Genomic DNA, 16,315 nt, shown 5'->3' with positions numbered 1-16,315 from the left:
ACTATGTGCTCTACAACTGCTAAATAATAATTAGCTGACAGAGACATAGGGTCACATTTACTGAGTGTTTGTGGTGGGTCAAAGTCAGTTAAAGGGCTTGATTTACTAAACTGTCACCCAGTGCAGTGCAACTGCGAATATGCTGCGTTGCACTGTATTCCGTGACAGCGAGGTAGCACGTGAGCACCATATCCACAGCGAATTGGCACATTCCTCCCTTTTCTGTAGCACCAGCACAGAAGTTTGTTGCTGTGTGCCAAGAACACACATTTGTGCCATAGGGCAAGGGTATGTGCAAGAGTCTAGCATAGATTATTTTACTGGAAGGGTTTCCTTACAGTGCAAAATACTATGCCTAGACAACTTTTCCTACTTTGTATGTGTGCTGTACAGTGCAGCACACATTCAAAGTCAGAAAAGAAAGGAGATATGAAAACATTTCTCCTTTTAACGCTTGGTTTCAAAAGACATTGGGGCAGATTTAGAAGCCCCTTTGCTACACTTATACGCCTTCATTGCATCACTTTTGTGACACAACGGCGTCGTAAACAATTCACCATGTTGCGACACATTTACAACGTAACGCATCTAGGAAGATGCGTCACGTTGTAAAGCCCTGTGCTACATTATACCTGCGTCAGGTATAATGTATGCAGGGTGGGCATTCCGATGTAAGAAAGCCTCATAAAAGTGACACAATGAAATCCACAAGATTTCACTGCGTTACTTCTACGACGCCACTGCATCAAAACCTTACCCCTGCTTGAAGCAGGCGTAAGGAGTGACACTGGAGTCACGCAGCATAATAGGAATAGGCATTCCGAAGCATTGCTGGAGTTGTGTTATGCATGCGAAATTACTCCAGCAATGCATTGCCTTTATGCCAACAGATGCGTCACAGATCTGTCAATGTACAGAGATGCGTCAGTTCTTGCAAATCTGCCCCATTAATTTTTGACACAAAAATCTGTCTCACATTTTGGCAGATAGGGCTTTGCCTTGAAAAGGGCAGGTGATTGCATGGGAACGCCCATGTAACGTCCCATTGGCGCTAAATCATTCAAAGCATCGATGTGCTACTTTGCGTTACCTTTAGCCAATTTTCAGCGCAAAACAAGTCTTGCACTATATATTAAATAATTTTTAAAAACTGTGCTGGTTTGCGCCACTTTTATGACACAAACCCAGCGCCAAATGTTAGTAAGTCACCCCTAAAGTGATGCAACACAGTGCAAACCCTTACAAGGGCACTTACAGCTCAATAATTATTTTGCTCTGGAAGACGGTGCCCTTTTCTCAGTGTAAATAGTGTTTTGCGCTGCATTGCACCAGTTTGCAATAAAGAGAGCATTACTTGGCTGTTACTCAGCTGGATTAGAGCAAGTGCTAATATTGTTGGACTCAAACCCTGATCTTCTAAGCTAGCCGGACCAGGCTTTGCATCAACAAATAAATAATACCTCCTTAAAGAAGGTGCTAACATGGAGCTAACATGGAGAAATATTTTTATTTCTCTAAACATTCCATGCATTGCATGTACAGCACGTACAGCACATATACAATGTATGGAATGTTTAAGCATTTTTCTAGGATTTTGTTATGCAAGGGTATGTGCTGTGGTGCCAAATCCAAAAGTCATCCACCCAGGAGCGTTAGTAACAACGTTTATTCTGCATCACAACAAACTATCCTGCAAGCAGGACAGCAGACGATCCACTTGCTCTGCCTCCTCAGTTCCATGATCAACATTTTCATGGAATGCAGAATACAAAGCAAAACATAACATTTGGCATGTGCCAAACATACAGGAAGTAGAATTCTACAACAGTATGCTCCCAGTAAAAATCCTATGCTAGGCAGTACATTGACATCTCTGCACCATAGTGCAAAGGTGGTGGGCTGACATGTGAGAGGTGTTTTTATTTCTACTTGATTATAACTTTAATGTTGCCTTTGTGTTTATATTCTAATGTGATAGCCTGATGCTTTCTACCAGCTGCTTTTGATTTGAGCACAGTGCACATGCCAGCTATATTAGCTCCTGTCTCCTACTAGTGTGGTCATAAATTCATTTGGAATGGCATTTACTTTTTTGACTGATGCTGTTTCACAGCAAATCAGATTGTTTCCATTTGAAATTATTATTTATTAAGTTATCCTCTTTCCATTACGCGTGCAATGAAGAGCATTTATAACTGCAATCCAACATTACATGTTTGTTTGTCCATCTATCTATCTGCCAGTCTTTCTGTTTCCCTGCCCTTCTATCTATGTATGTATCTATCTATCTATCTATCTATCTATCTATCTATCTATCTATCTATCTATCTATCTATCTATCTATCTATCTATCTATCTATCTATCGATCTTTGCAGAGCTATCTGCATTTCTATCTTCACAACTCAATTGGTCTATCTGTTTGTATATCTGTCAATGCAATTCAATCTATTTATCTAATTCTGTGTCCTATGTCCATACTTCTTTCCATCTGTCTGACAGTCTATTGGACTCTATATCTGCCACTCTATATATGAATCCCACTCTATCTAGGCATCCCTCTCTATCTATGCAAACTTCTCTAAGTATGCACCCTTGTCTATGTATGCAACCCCCTTTCGCTATTTAGCTATATAACTGTCTACACCTGTCTCTATTTATATGTATCTCTATCTCTATTTCTATAGCTCTTTATTTCTCTCACTCCACATCTCAATTTGCAAGGCTTTCTATTTATCTGTATTTGTAATACACAGCTTTCTATTTATGTAAAGGTGCTCTGTTTGTAATAAAGATTTACAAAAACATTCAAAAAGATGAATTAGCAAATGTAAGAGGCTGGCTGCCAATGCCAGACCAATTGGCTTATTTAGGTATAATGTTAACCAAGACGTATGCATCTTGCATTAGTATGTTCTTGTGTCATTCATATATGTGTTCCACCCACACCAGCATGCTTCATGAGGTAATGAACAGCCTACTCCAGCCACTAGCTGATTTCACTGTGAGCTGTGGCAGGTTGCCCTTTCACACTGAGCCAGGGCCGGACTGGCCGTAGCGGGCACCGGGCAATCCCCCGGTGGACCGGACGGGTGGGGGCCAGTTTTGGGCCCCTGGGGGCCGTTTTTGTTACAGGGCCGTTTTTGCAGCATTAACTGCAAAATCGGCCCTGAAATAAAATCGGCCGAAAACCGGCCCTGGCAAAGAGATCGGCGGCACCCCCAATCCCGGGGAGGGTGGGGGGGGCTGCCGATCACTTTGCCAGGGCCGGTTTTGGTTCCCAGTCCGGCCCTGCACTGAGCTCATCCACACACACAATAGTTACCTTCAGTGCCAGGGACTATTATGGTAATGTGTGCTTTTTTTAGACCAAACCTTTTACCTTTAGCTGATGTTTGTTTTTTGTTTTCTAAATTGATGAGGATCCAGCCGCTTCCCCAACAATACATTTTACAAAAATCATGACAGAACAAAACAAGAATTGCCAGAGCCAAAAGACAGGTGGCTAACATCAGACCAATTGGTTTTGACAATGCATGTTAATAAATATGTGTTGCTTCTGCGTCCTTGTGCAACTCAGTGCAGCAACTTTGGTTTCTGACCTTCATTGCTCTAAAAAATAAATCTCACCCATAGTGAGCATGTTTTGCCTGCCCAGTGCTTGTCAATTCTCACCTGTTTTGTTCTGTTGGAGCGATAGGAAAAAGAATGAAGCATTGATAAAACTTTCTCTCATCACCCAGACAGCCCCATAAATGTCAAAGCCAGCTGTGGGAGAAGTGGGAAGAGGGGAAGGTAAGAGAAAAGACATATGTCCCACGAAGTCTGCGCTGGGAGGTTAGGAGTGTCCTGGAGTATCTCTATATGTTTCCTGCATATTTGGAAGAGAATAAGGAATGCCCCTTCAGGTGATGTAACAAAGTATACAATACTAAATGTATGTCCACACTATAAATAGAACCTACCTGTATAAATCCCCTTTTCCGAACTTAATTAAAGAACTGCATACCGAGGAGTGGGACGCATTCTATGGAAACAATAAAGAGAAAAAGTATATTGTTACTGAGCACAAAAATATAGTGTATGTTTTATATGGGAAGAAAGGAACAAGCAAACACAGCTAATAGTATTCTATAGCTTGCTTTAAAGGAAAGCCCAAAAACTACTGCAAATTCACAACTAAAGAGTGGATACAATAATCTCTTGTAACAACACTTTTTAAGATCAAAAACAAAAGATGTGCAGGGCTTTATTTCATCAAAACCATATCTTCTGTACTGAAGTTAACATGTATACTCTCACTTTTTATCAGGTCTGAAAAAGTAAGTACCAAGAAAGAATGGTATATCCAAAAGCCAAGAGTACCCATCGGATAAGTATTCAAACAATCCTATTAATATGAGCGCAAAGTTCTTTATCACATCAATAGATAAGCTGGTTCTTTAAATGTTCTTATGGCATTTTTCTTTCTGCAGAAATCCAGAGGATTGGTGTCCAGCAAAGGTCAGCGAGGATGCCAAAACCAAAGCAAGGAAAAAGAGGAGCCACCGCAAAGCACCCAGACAAGATGCCAACATGGCGGCACACAGTGGCCCCGGAAGCAAAAGGGTAAGTGATCTGAGGGTGGAAGAATGTGTGTGTCAACTAGAACATGGAGCGCCCTTCTGCCTGGCTGGGCTGGCTTTTTGCTGGCAATGCTCCACCCATCTGGCGCGGAGCAAGCTCTACAGTGCTAAGCCTTGTACTCTCAGGACTTTGATGACAATGGAATTGAAAAACTATCTTTCTGTATAATTTCTCTCTCCTTTCTTCACCTCACCTCGTCTATCTTAATCCTCTCTCCTAACCTCTCTCTAACTCTTCTGCTCTATGTACTGTCATTCTGTTTCTCTGACTCAGTACTCTCTACCTCATCGTTGTCTACCTCACCTCTATTTCAAAATACTCAACAGATCTCACTTCACTTAATCTCTCTCTACCTCTTTTTCGTGACCTTACTTTACTTTCTATCACTTTGTGCCTATTTATATATCTACCACTTTTGATCCCCTCTTTCTACCTTAATTGTCTCCCTATCTCGTTTCTTTCTCTCTCTCAATGCCTCACTGCCCTTTATCCATCTGACCTCCCTGTATCTGTCCTCCATCTACATCACTCCTCGCACAACCTCATCTCTAGCTGTACTTCACCTCCCAGTCTTGCTCTCCATTTGTCTACTACCTTACCTCTCTCTACCTCTCGACCCTTTCCCTAGCTCACAACTCCCCCTTACCTCTCAATCTCATTTCTGTCTCTACCTCACATCTCCCTCATTATCTATCTCTTTCTGCCCAACCTCTCATCTTACCTCATCATCAGTTCACAATCTCACCTCTCCACCTCCTCTTATGCTCATTCTACCTCTGTTCACTTTTCTTCACCTCTCTTAATATCATACTCCTTCATGGCTGCCTCCGTTCTGTTTCTATACCTTCAACTCATTTGCCCCTCTTTTTCTGTTTCTCTCTCTCTCTCAAACAAACACATTACCTTTCTCTTAACTCCCCTCCTTTTTACCTCACCACCTTCACCTCAACTACCTCTCTCAACCTCGTTCTTTATAGATCTCTATCTCACCATCTCTTTCTCTTTTTCTATCTCAGAACTCACTACCTCTGCATAAAATGTATCTCTCTTTCCCTGTCATGTATGCTTTTCAATTTCCTCTTTTCTCTCTACAATGCATTCTTCTTTCTACCCTTCATTCGCTCTCACTACCTTTTTCCCATCCCCACAACTGTTTTTACCTGTTTCAGTTTTCTATAACTCTTCTCATTTTGAACTCACTCTACCTTGCATTTCTTTGTTTCCTCAACTCTCTGTTTACATTTACCTCTAGCTGCTTTTGCCTCTCTATAAGCCACCTGTTTTTCTACATTACCTCTCTCTTTACTCTGCCCCTTGGAGTACTGTACTCCTCTACATTTCCATGTCTCTGCCTCTCTCTACCTCACTCTATAACCATGCCCATTTCTCTGTTTCTCTTTCTGTACCTAGATCTATCTCTTTTGGCCTCTCCTTATCCTTCCTTCTTGCTACGTCACATTTAATATACTTTACTTTTTTCCCTACCTTACATCTCTTTTCACACAAGCGTTATCTTTATTATTATAATTAATAATATTATTATTATCTCTACCCCCTTCTTCCTCACTTTGCTTCTCTCAATATACTGTTCTCTTTATGTCTCGGTCCATCTCTTGTATGCTGCCCTGTCCCCTTTCTCGTTCTCAGCAGGCTCACAGGTAACTGGCAAGCCAGAGAAGTGAGCTTACATAACAAGCATTGGCAATGTAATCGGTCTAGCATTTGCGAAAGTTCAAGCTATCGGCATTGTAAATAACAATTCCTTTTATTTATCTATTTTGATAATTAACACATAAATAAGAGGCATTGTCATTTACAATGCCTATAGCTCAAACTCTTGTAAATGTGAGACCTATTACATTTCAAAGAAGCGGCTGCCATTGTCCCGGGCTGCATGGAAAGTGAAAGCGGGCATGGCACGCTGAATGTTGCAGGAAAGCATGGTGTGCCTGCAGTAGGAGAAACTCATTAAAGAAAATAGTGCTTACAGACTAAATAAGACATACCATGTAACAACAGAAGTAAAAGGGTCCTCATGGAAGGTTAGAAATGAAAACAAGGCGGTACTAAGGAGGGACTAACAAGCCTATTAACGAATCAGAAGCCAGCATTTACAATGGACAATGACACAAGCCAATGACAAATATGGGCAGAGAGTGGGTGGGGCTTCAAGTCCATACTCGAATACAGCATGCCTCGCGGAGCAGCGCATGCGCTGCCCAGGCTTGACCTAAACAAATTTGGGCCCGCCACTTATTAGTTTGCAAATTAAGCACTGTTGTCAGGTCATCACTATGAGAAGACATTAAAAGCTAGTATTATAGGGACGCCTGTGGGCAATCTCACGATGAGGCCTCAGAAAAGAATTTGGTGCTATGAATTAGAAATCCTTAAATGTCCCGGATGTGGCTCATGCCGTAAATCAGTTTTTTGCCAGTGACTGCTAGCTTGTTCTTATTTTAGAGAATTATATTCCAAGATGACTCCTGGATGGAGTGGGTGGCTGGAGAGGTGACAGTAAAGAATTCATGGCCATATGTATCAAACTCCCCTTTAGCGATTCTCAATTAGCGATTTTTTGCGAATCGCAAGTTGAGAATCGCAAAACGGGATGTAAATAAAAATTCGCAATAAATTAGCGATTCCCTAAACATTGCTATTTCATTGCGACATTTCAAATAGCGATTCTTTATTCTAAGAAATCACAATTGAGCAAATTTTGCAAATTTGAGAATCGGAAACTCAGGTGCAGCATGAAGGCATCACAACCAGGAAGTGTGACTACCCATGCTGCACCTGAGTTTCTGAAGCACAGTGAAAAAGAAGGAGTGAAGGTGAGGGAACTCTGCAGTGCAAGCAACAATAGCAGACACTGGAGACATGGCCAGCCAGGACAAACAGCAGCAGGGGGAAACACAGAGGAAAAGAAAACATAAGCTTTCTGAAACTGAGCTGGAGGTCCTTGTTAAAAATGGGGGTCTCTAATTGACAATGGCTGGCCACTGTCCAAGTAGGGACCCTTCTTCCTAAGTCAGAGTAAGCGGGTTACACCCTTTGATAACCCCTGCTCAACCTTGTGGTAATGTAGCACGAGCAGCTAGGCTTATCTCAGAGGCAGTGTGTGAAGCATTTATGACCATACACAGTAACACAGTGAGGAACACTACAAAGGGATCCCACACAAGTAGTTATAAAAATAAGTATCTTTATATATTAACTTAACACAAGACCAATAACAGTAAAAATCCACAATACTAGAAAAATAGGGTTACTCTTGAAATGCTGCAAAAATTGTTCAAAGTGTGCAAAGAGGAGTTCAGTTCAAGGCAGTGGTCTCTGCGACCCTTTTACTCACAAAATACCTGGATTCTGTGGCAAAGCAACCAAAATGTCGCTAAGGAGCTGTAGCGATGATTTTCCTCACGCGTGACCAGCGATGCGTTGAATCTTGCCGCAAGGGAGGATGATGCGCTGATCTGTGTGCAGGACAAAGCGACAAACTTCTCCACGCTAAGCCGGCGATGCGTTGAAATCCTTGCCACAAGGGAGGATGATGCGCCAAGCCTGTTGCGTGTGCGATCTTTTTGCGATGAAAAGAAATAGCGCTCTGCGAGGGAGAGACGATCCTGATGCGATGCGATGAAAATGGTGGACGCTTGGCGTCCACGCTGCGATGTCATGAAGCGATGAACTCGATGCGATGATCTCTGGTTCACGAGCACTTGGAGGCCCGCAAACATGCGATGCTATAATCTTAGGGTTAGCGAGCAGTTGGCAGCCTGCAAACGCGATGATCTTCGGGTTAGCGAGCCTTTGGCAGCCTGCAAACGTGTGATGCGATGATCTCCGGTAGCGAGCACTCAGCGGCAGCAGCGCGATGATTTTCCATACGCTTTTCAGCTGCGGTGGCTTGCAAACGGGCGTTAGCGACGATTTTCAGCACTCTCTTCTCTGTAGTAGAAATAGAGACCCTGGAACTCACAGGAGCCTCACCTGCAGATAGAAATCCTTGCTGGGAGGAAACAGGAGGCTGGTGGTGCAGTCTGATGTGCCTGAGACTCCAGCAGGAGGCTAGCTCTCTTCTAGCCCTTGGGTGATTGCTGTAGCAAGATAAATGAAAACTTCCTTCAAAGTCCTTTTCCTCTTCTTCCAAGTCCAGTAGTAACCACTGCAGGCCAATCCAAGGAACAGCACACAAGCACAAGGACAGTCACCTCCTGCAGATTCCTTCAGTTACACGGGGAGAGGCTCTTCTTGTTGTCCAGGAGCAATACCTATTGTAGGGGTTTCAGCACAGATATTTATACCCCGAAAAGTCTTTGTTCTCAGAAGCTACAAGTCACTGAACCCAGCCAGAACCAGTTCTGCCCAGCCCTGGAGCACTTTGTTTACCAGGCTGCATCCTTCCTTTCAGAAAGAGGGGGTCTGCCATCAGACGCACAGTGGGAGATGGAGCCAGCATTCACCTTGGCAGGCACTGCCCTATTCAGGTCAAGGAGCTACCCCTCCCCATACTCCAATGCAGATCTCTCTATTTAACCCAGGTCTGACTCAGCCTGCCCTGTCCCTCCAAAACCAGACAGCCAATACACATAACAGCAGAGCACACTGGAAGGCTTAGGCAAGAAAATACCTACTTTCTAAAAGTGGTATTTTCAAACACAGAATATAAAAATAAACTTCACTAAAAGATGTATTTTAATATTCTGAGTCCAGGCATTCTGTAGAAAATAGACCTCAGCTAGGCCTACCAGTGCAAGGGGTTCGCCCTTCTCTGCACAGAGTCCTCAGACTATTAGAAAGAAGTTGGCACAGAATCTGAAATAGAAAATACATAGTTTATTAAACCTCAGGAGGTGGAACCACATTCACCCAGCACCCTGTGGTGCTGAATGAAGGTAGCACCCAGAGTAGAAGAACCATGGGTCTTTTATACCCACACAGGGGCTCAGGAAAAGGACGATGCAAGCATACATGAGAAGAGTTACATACATAGATGGTCATACAGAAATGCACCGTAAATAGTATAGGAGGAGCTAGCAGTTGCTGACTCTGGTAGAAACAACCTGATAGTTACAGACTAAAAACAGATGCATGGACAGTTAGATATTCCTGCGCATGTGCAGGGTAGCAGAGTCTAAGTATAGCCAGTCCTTTAAACAGAGCACAAGGGAAGACAAAATGGCTGCCAGAAATACAAAATGGATTCCACAAAATGTACAGGATAGCCTGTAAATACCAGATGGATTCTGCTAACGCTAATTTAATCGCAGCCAATTTACGACAGACGACCCTTTTAGCGTTAGCTGAAGACATCTCCCATAATCCAGTAGGAAAAATGAAAAATATGCATATTAATTTTTAATAACATTTTTTTTTTCTTTTCATAAATTTCCTAATTCATTGCTAGGTGGGCATTTCTCATTCTAAATATTGTTAAGCGGGTATGTATGAGGTATAAACAGAAGTACAAAGGGAACAGAGAATTGGGTCATACAGATAGCAGGAGAGAGTAATTACTATTATCAGAAACAGAATTATTAGCTTTCTAGTCCTTAGCAAATCCTAGAACCATCCAGTAAAAACATTTTCAAGGTTCCCATGCATTTCAGTTACCATCAATTTCAATATCAAAGTATCCAACAGTACATATCTAATAAAAACATTTTCGCTAGACTTTTCCAGTGTTTCCTTTATGAGGGCTAGAGTATCTATCATTATACCCAATACAAACATTAAAGCAGTCAGACATATTATTTACAAAAATGATCCTGGATCCAGGGGACCAGGAGGACCATGAGAATTAGGACGAAGAGCTGCAAAGGGTTGCTCCTCCTCAATAATGGGACGATCAATGGGGTACATTTTCAACAAAAAGAAAAAGAAGTCCTTGGGAAATTAAAGCCGCTGTACAACCGACCAGAGGGGAGTCTTCTCCCTGTGTCCGTTTGAGCCTCACAGGCAGGCTCTTGTTGTTCCCACGGTGGAGCTGCACAACTCGCAACTCAGGAATCATGGCCTAGTTTCAAGGGAAAAGTTTCTTCTTTCAGGATAGGGCAATCACCCACCAGGGCAAATGCGCTCAGCGATCCTGTCCAGTGTCTCAGGCAGTGCACCAGTTTTCTTCATTTCAATCTAACAGGCACCAGAGACACAGCACCTGTACCCTGAACTCAAGTCCTTCCCTAACTCCTGTATTGCTCTGCTGGCACACTTCTCTTTCGTTGGGGCCATGGATTGCATTCAGTGTGCCCAGGTATCTCCTTTACAGCCACTTTGGGACCAGGATTCAGAGGCCTGATGCTAGGATCTCTGAAGCAACCCTTGTTTCAAAGGGGGTTACCTCAAGCAAAAACCTTCTTCCCTTCCTGGTCGGTCTGTGACTCTCAGCTGGGCATCAAAAGCTTGATCCACGATTTCTCCTTTCTGATTTGTGACCCCGTCTTTCGCCCAAGATAGTAGCAGGGGTACGCTCATCACAATGCTTCCGGCCTTCTACCTTCACTGAGGTCCTGGTTGCCAGCAGTGCCTGTGCAGGTTACCTTCACTTTGACTTCAAGCTGGACTGGTGCTGACTCCTCAAGCTGGATCTGATGTACGCGCCCCTCTGGCAATGGTTGTAAAGCAGCAAATATCTATTGGTGGACAGAACAAAAGGTCTTTAGACAAGGCACAAAAATAATCTATCAACAGAGAGGATAGTCTCAGAATACTTCCTAGTCCAGGGACGCCCCATATATTAACAAGGCACCCTGGAACCACTTTCATATATGTGAGAGTAAATAAAACAACAGTCTGGACCTATTAGCAAGTATAAAAACTCTTTAGTGAACTGACAAGAGTAATACGTCACCCAATTGCCAAGCAGTCAAGGAAGTCTGTGTTCATTTCTAAAGACCCTCAAGAAAAAGGAAATGTTATACACGTTTTACATTGCATTATTTGTACAGGACTGCAGACACTTCTAAAATGATTTTTCTTAATTAAAGCACCTATATTGTATACTCAGGACCATGCTCTCATGTTATAGGAGCAACAGGAAAATCTAACACTGCTAATTTAACAGGGATTCCTATTACATACAGAACTAAAAACTTCAACATAATGGGTACATGTTCTCCAGCGGAACATCTTGTGACTAACAGACTCCTGTAAAACAATATTTTCCTCAAAAATGTTTGCTAAGGATCACATAGACCTCTTCCCTGCATTCTACATTTTCACAATCCAAACTATGCAACATTAGTTCTAGTAAGGACTGTCAGTTTATTTACACAGACTAGCTAATAAAACTAGCAATGCCCTTGCAAAACTGTATGTAGCATGAGAATAACAAACAATAGTGGTGTTGTCACCTGAGAATTTTCAAACAAAAACTACCCACAGCTAGTTCCCCTTAAAGATCAAATAAGGAAACAGCAACCTAGACTACTCATCCTCTCATAATTCCATCAGGGAGGATGGGTAGTAACATAGCAAAATATATTTATTCGTTTTATTAATGCTAATAATGTTTAAAACAGTATTACTGAATAGCCAATTTAATGTCTCATGGTTATTTCACAGACAGTTTAGACAGGCTCAAAAAAAGTAAGAAAAAGAGAGAGAACACATAAATTTGCCTACCCTTAATTTGTAGAGGAGCTAGCCTCCACTCCCCAGTTTTGACGGTAAGAAACCTGTACCAGGTTTCATTCTGTCAACACTATCAACCCTAATTTGTAGCAACTGGGCATAAACAAACTCTGAGGAGCGAAATAGCACATTTCAGCTAGCCAAAGAACATATTCCTTTAGCAAATGTACTAGTGCAACATGAGACCGCATGAAGTCAAACTGAATCCCATTGCTTCCTGAATTCAACCCTAAAAACATTTATACTATATATATATGGCAGAGCCATTGTCCTTTAAAGAGAGGTCACAAATACTATGTGCATTGAGTGCACACAAAAACTTGCTTTTACCAAAAAAAAAAAGGGTAAGCAAAAACCTCTTTCTTCCCCTGCCATTTCGTCTTTCAAATGTCGAAATGTCAAAGCAACGTTGTGCTGAGCCCTACAGGCTTCTAAATGTAGGACTTTGACCTATAACCTATGCAGCTGTTCCCCAGCAGGCATGCAAGGTTTTCATGTGGTGCTTCCAAGTCAAAGTGACCCTAAAGACCGAAGACAGAGCAGCAAAACCCACTCTGTGTGTCTACCAGCAATTTCAGAGGTAAGCTTAATAACTTCTGCCAATTTTTGTACATTGATATGTATAAGCAGTGTGCCAAGCGTTTGTCTAGCAGTATAGATGGTCTATGCTTACATATGTGCATTTACTGGGGCGTCAGGCAGTTTAAAAACTGATCTGACTGGAGAAAACTCACTTAAATAGTGAATTTTTACCCAATTTCGACTTTGATTTTCAGGGCACTTAAAAATTAACATCCTACAATGTTTTTGCATAATAGTCATCCCCAGAATGTCCTCTACATATCCCAGAGATGTGGCATCAAAAATGTATAATGTATACCCTTATAAAAATGAGTTTTGTACGCCTGGGTAAAGTGACATTTTCACATGTAATTGACCCCCTATTGCTGTATAGCACGGCTTAAATGCAATTTGGATGCTAGGAGGTCACAGTATCATTATTAGGCATTATAAATAGTAAAAAACGAATTTGTTTTAGCACCTATTTGAAATAACATTTTTTTTTTATATAATCAAAATATATTTTTTGTTAATAAATCTAATCATTTTGATGAGTCTACATATGAAAAGCGAGCTGCATCCCTTGCCTATTATATTGAAACACATTAATTCTTAGCCCTAAGCACAGAAGCTTATCTTGAAACATCTTAAGTCTGCGCCACTTTTAAATGAAGGACAGCCATTATTATTGAACATCAAAAACCACTCTTATCCTTATTTTTAAAAAAAAAAGGCATTAAGAAAAAAAAATCCCTACTGTCAATCTGCAAAAATAATGAAACTACATTTCTAACTTTGGAAACAGCAGTCTGAAATGCAGAATTTTACTCCGTGTTTTTGACTTCAACTATTCTCTGTAGCCGGAGTCCGAAATAGAAATGGTCTTGTTGACACAGCTGTTTAACACGTAAAGGTGTCGAAATTCACACGCCTTGCAAGTCAACCCTTCAAGCCAACACAAATCTGTCGTGCTGTATAATGTGAATGCCTTTGAATACCCTATACAAAAGATAAATGCTGTGACATTTTGTATCTGAATTTAGTCTATTGTAAAACACACAATTTCGTTTTTCTCTTTACACAGGTCATCTTAATTTTAACTTTCTAAAGGTAAAACTCTTATCCGATAATCCATGTTAATTTTGCGCCACAATTTCCACTGAGAAAATTAATTCTCAATTGGAAAATCGTTTTTATATAGGCATATAGCCCTTAAAATTTCAAGCAAGAGCATCATTTTACTTTTTGTGTAGGATTAATGCAACAGTTTTAAAAAAAAAATAAAAACAGTTTTCTATGGAAAGTCTAACTGGTCTTTGCACAAAATAGGGCAGAGGAAGGCTCCTTGGGTTTCGTTCCTCAGCTGCCCTGTCTCATCAGAGAAGCTAAACCTCAGCGCAGAACCGGGCCACAGCGAGTGCTCCTAGCCCCCACCTTTCTCCAAGGCTGTCCTGCTGCAAGCATTACACATTTTCATGTCAGTGAAGCTTTCTAAGCAGTGATTTCACCTCCTGGTTCACTCCTCTATTTTTAGCCCCCACCTTACAAGCTGCAAGGTCAAAATCTGCCTTGCACAGCCCTGAAGCTGTCAAAGACAAAAAGCCTTCCTAATGTTATCTAAACTGCAATAATTTGCCCTATGGAAACATTTATTTTAATATACAATTTCTTTTCAAGGGTCATAAATTTAGGTTCAATTCTCAGATTAGCAGGTTCAGCTTAAATTAGAACCTACAACCCTGTGGACCCAGCACATTGGCTCACTGAACCACCAAGAACACAAAGCTGCATAGGAACAATTTGCAAATTCGAAATACCCACAATTTTTCCAAGCTAAACTTTTAACGGGTCCCTAATTACTCTTCATTAATACTTTTGTACATTAAGGGTGTCATCAAATCACAGGGGTTGCTCTTTCTCTTGCTACACCCCTCTCAATTTCCTTTTGCGACTTATTGATGGTGATGAGACCAAATTAAATTTACTCCTTAACAATTTCACTTCTCAGAATTCTTTCACATATTCACAGTCATTCAATCACACGCTTTTTCCAGTGCTAGCAACATCCAAAACACAATTTACCACACCATAACATGTAAACACACATTTAACCCACAAATCAACACTTAAGACAGAAACAAAAGACAGCCCACAGACTGTACTTAAACCAAACCATTTGTAAATACTAGTTGCAAGTCATATTCACCAGATTTGGCTGGCAGAACACCAAAAAAAAAAACGCTCTGCATCTCATCACTTATGAATGTTACTAAGTGCACAGACCAGGATCCTTTTATGTACATATTTAGTTCCTCGGGGTACTAGTCACCACTTACAAGTATTTTTATTCCATAATGCGCTGTACATTATAGAAGAAAGACCATACTTAATATACATATCCCTATTAGGCGTCCCCTCCGAGGGGGGGCCAGTTGTGCTTCATCAAGTTTCATTTTGGTACCATTCCAAAGGCAACACATCTTTTGAAGTGTGCTAAAGACAGATATGCCAAAAAATAGTGCAGAATATGCAATATTATAATCAAAGTAGCACTTAAAGTACCTTTAGTACGATGTGCCGTTCAAATCAATTCAGTTAGAGAAAATTCTCCTCATTACCTGCCTATGTGAATTGCAAGTCACATATGTCAAAACAAACCAAGTTGGCCAACACAAAATATACCATACTCAAAGCCACAGTAAGCGTTACTAAACTACCTTACCAATCACAGGCATCAAAACCAACAGCAAGCGCCGCAGACACTTACCAATCACTTGGTGTTCAGATTCATCCTGCCAAGTTCTAAAATCGACCAAATGGTCACTGCACGGTGAATCAACAGAAGAGATCTCAGTCGAGGACCGGTGCCACCTGGATGGTCAGATCAGAAAGAAAGGAAAAGTCGCCGTGGATGCCAAGACTCTGGTCTTATCGGGCAGTGATCACGTCCAGAGCGAGATTCCAATCCTTCGTCGCGACCAATCCTTTGGGCATCCGAGTCACCGATGAGCCCCACGTTGAGGCGCCAATTGTAGAAAATAGACCTCAGCTAGGCCTACCAGTGCAAGGGGTTCGCCCTTCTCTGCACAGAGTCCTCAGACTATTAGAAAGAAGTTGGCACAGAATCTGAAATAGAAAATACATAGTTTATTAAACCTCAGGAGGTGGAACCACATTCACCCAGCACCCTGTGGTGCTGAATGAAGGTAGTACCCAGAGTAGAAGAACCATGGGTCTTTTATACCCACACAGGGGCTCAGGAAAAGGACGATGCAAGCATACATGAGAAGAGTTACATACATAGATGGTCATACAGAAATGCACCGTAAATAGTATAGGAGGAGCTAGCAGTTGCTGACTCTGGTAGAAACAACCTGATAGTTACAGACTAAAAACAGATGCATGGACAGTTAGATATTCCTGCGCATGTGCAGGGTAGCAGAGTCTAAGTATAGCCAGTCCTTTAAACAGAGCACAAGGGAAGACAAAATGGCT

At 41.6% G+C, this 16,315-nt stretch overlaps 1 long non-coding RNA gene across 1 annotated transcript; it reads right to left on the bottom strand.

The window, feature by feature from the left end:
* Window positions 1-9,448: 9,448 nt before the first annotated feature.
* On the bottom strand, window positions 9,449-16,021 carry LOC146809988 (uncharacterized). Its single transcript, XR_014966528.1, has 2 exons — window positions 14,362-16,021; window positions 9,449-14,254 (listed from the first exon to the last, which is right to left on the bottom strand). It is a non-coding gene; the product is annotated as an uncharacterized LOC146809988 (long non-coding RNA).
* Window positions 16,022-16,315: the final 294 nt, after the last annotated feature.

Source organism: Triturus cristatus, chromosome 7, assembly GCF_964204655.1.
Source record: "Triturus cristatus chromosome 7, aTriCri1.1, whole genome shotgun sequence".
Taxonomy (NCBI): domain Eukaryota; kingdom Metazoa; phylum Chordata; class Amphibia; order Caudata; family Salamandridae; genus Triturus; species Triturus cristatus.
This window is presented reverse-complemented; position numbering and strand designations above follow the sequence as displayed.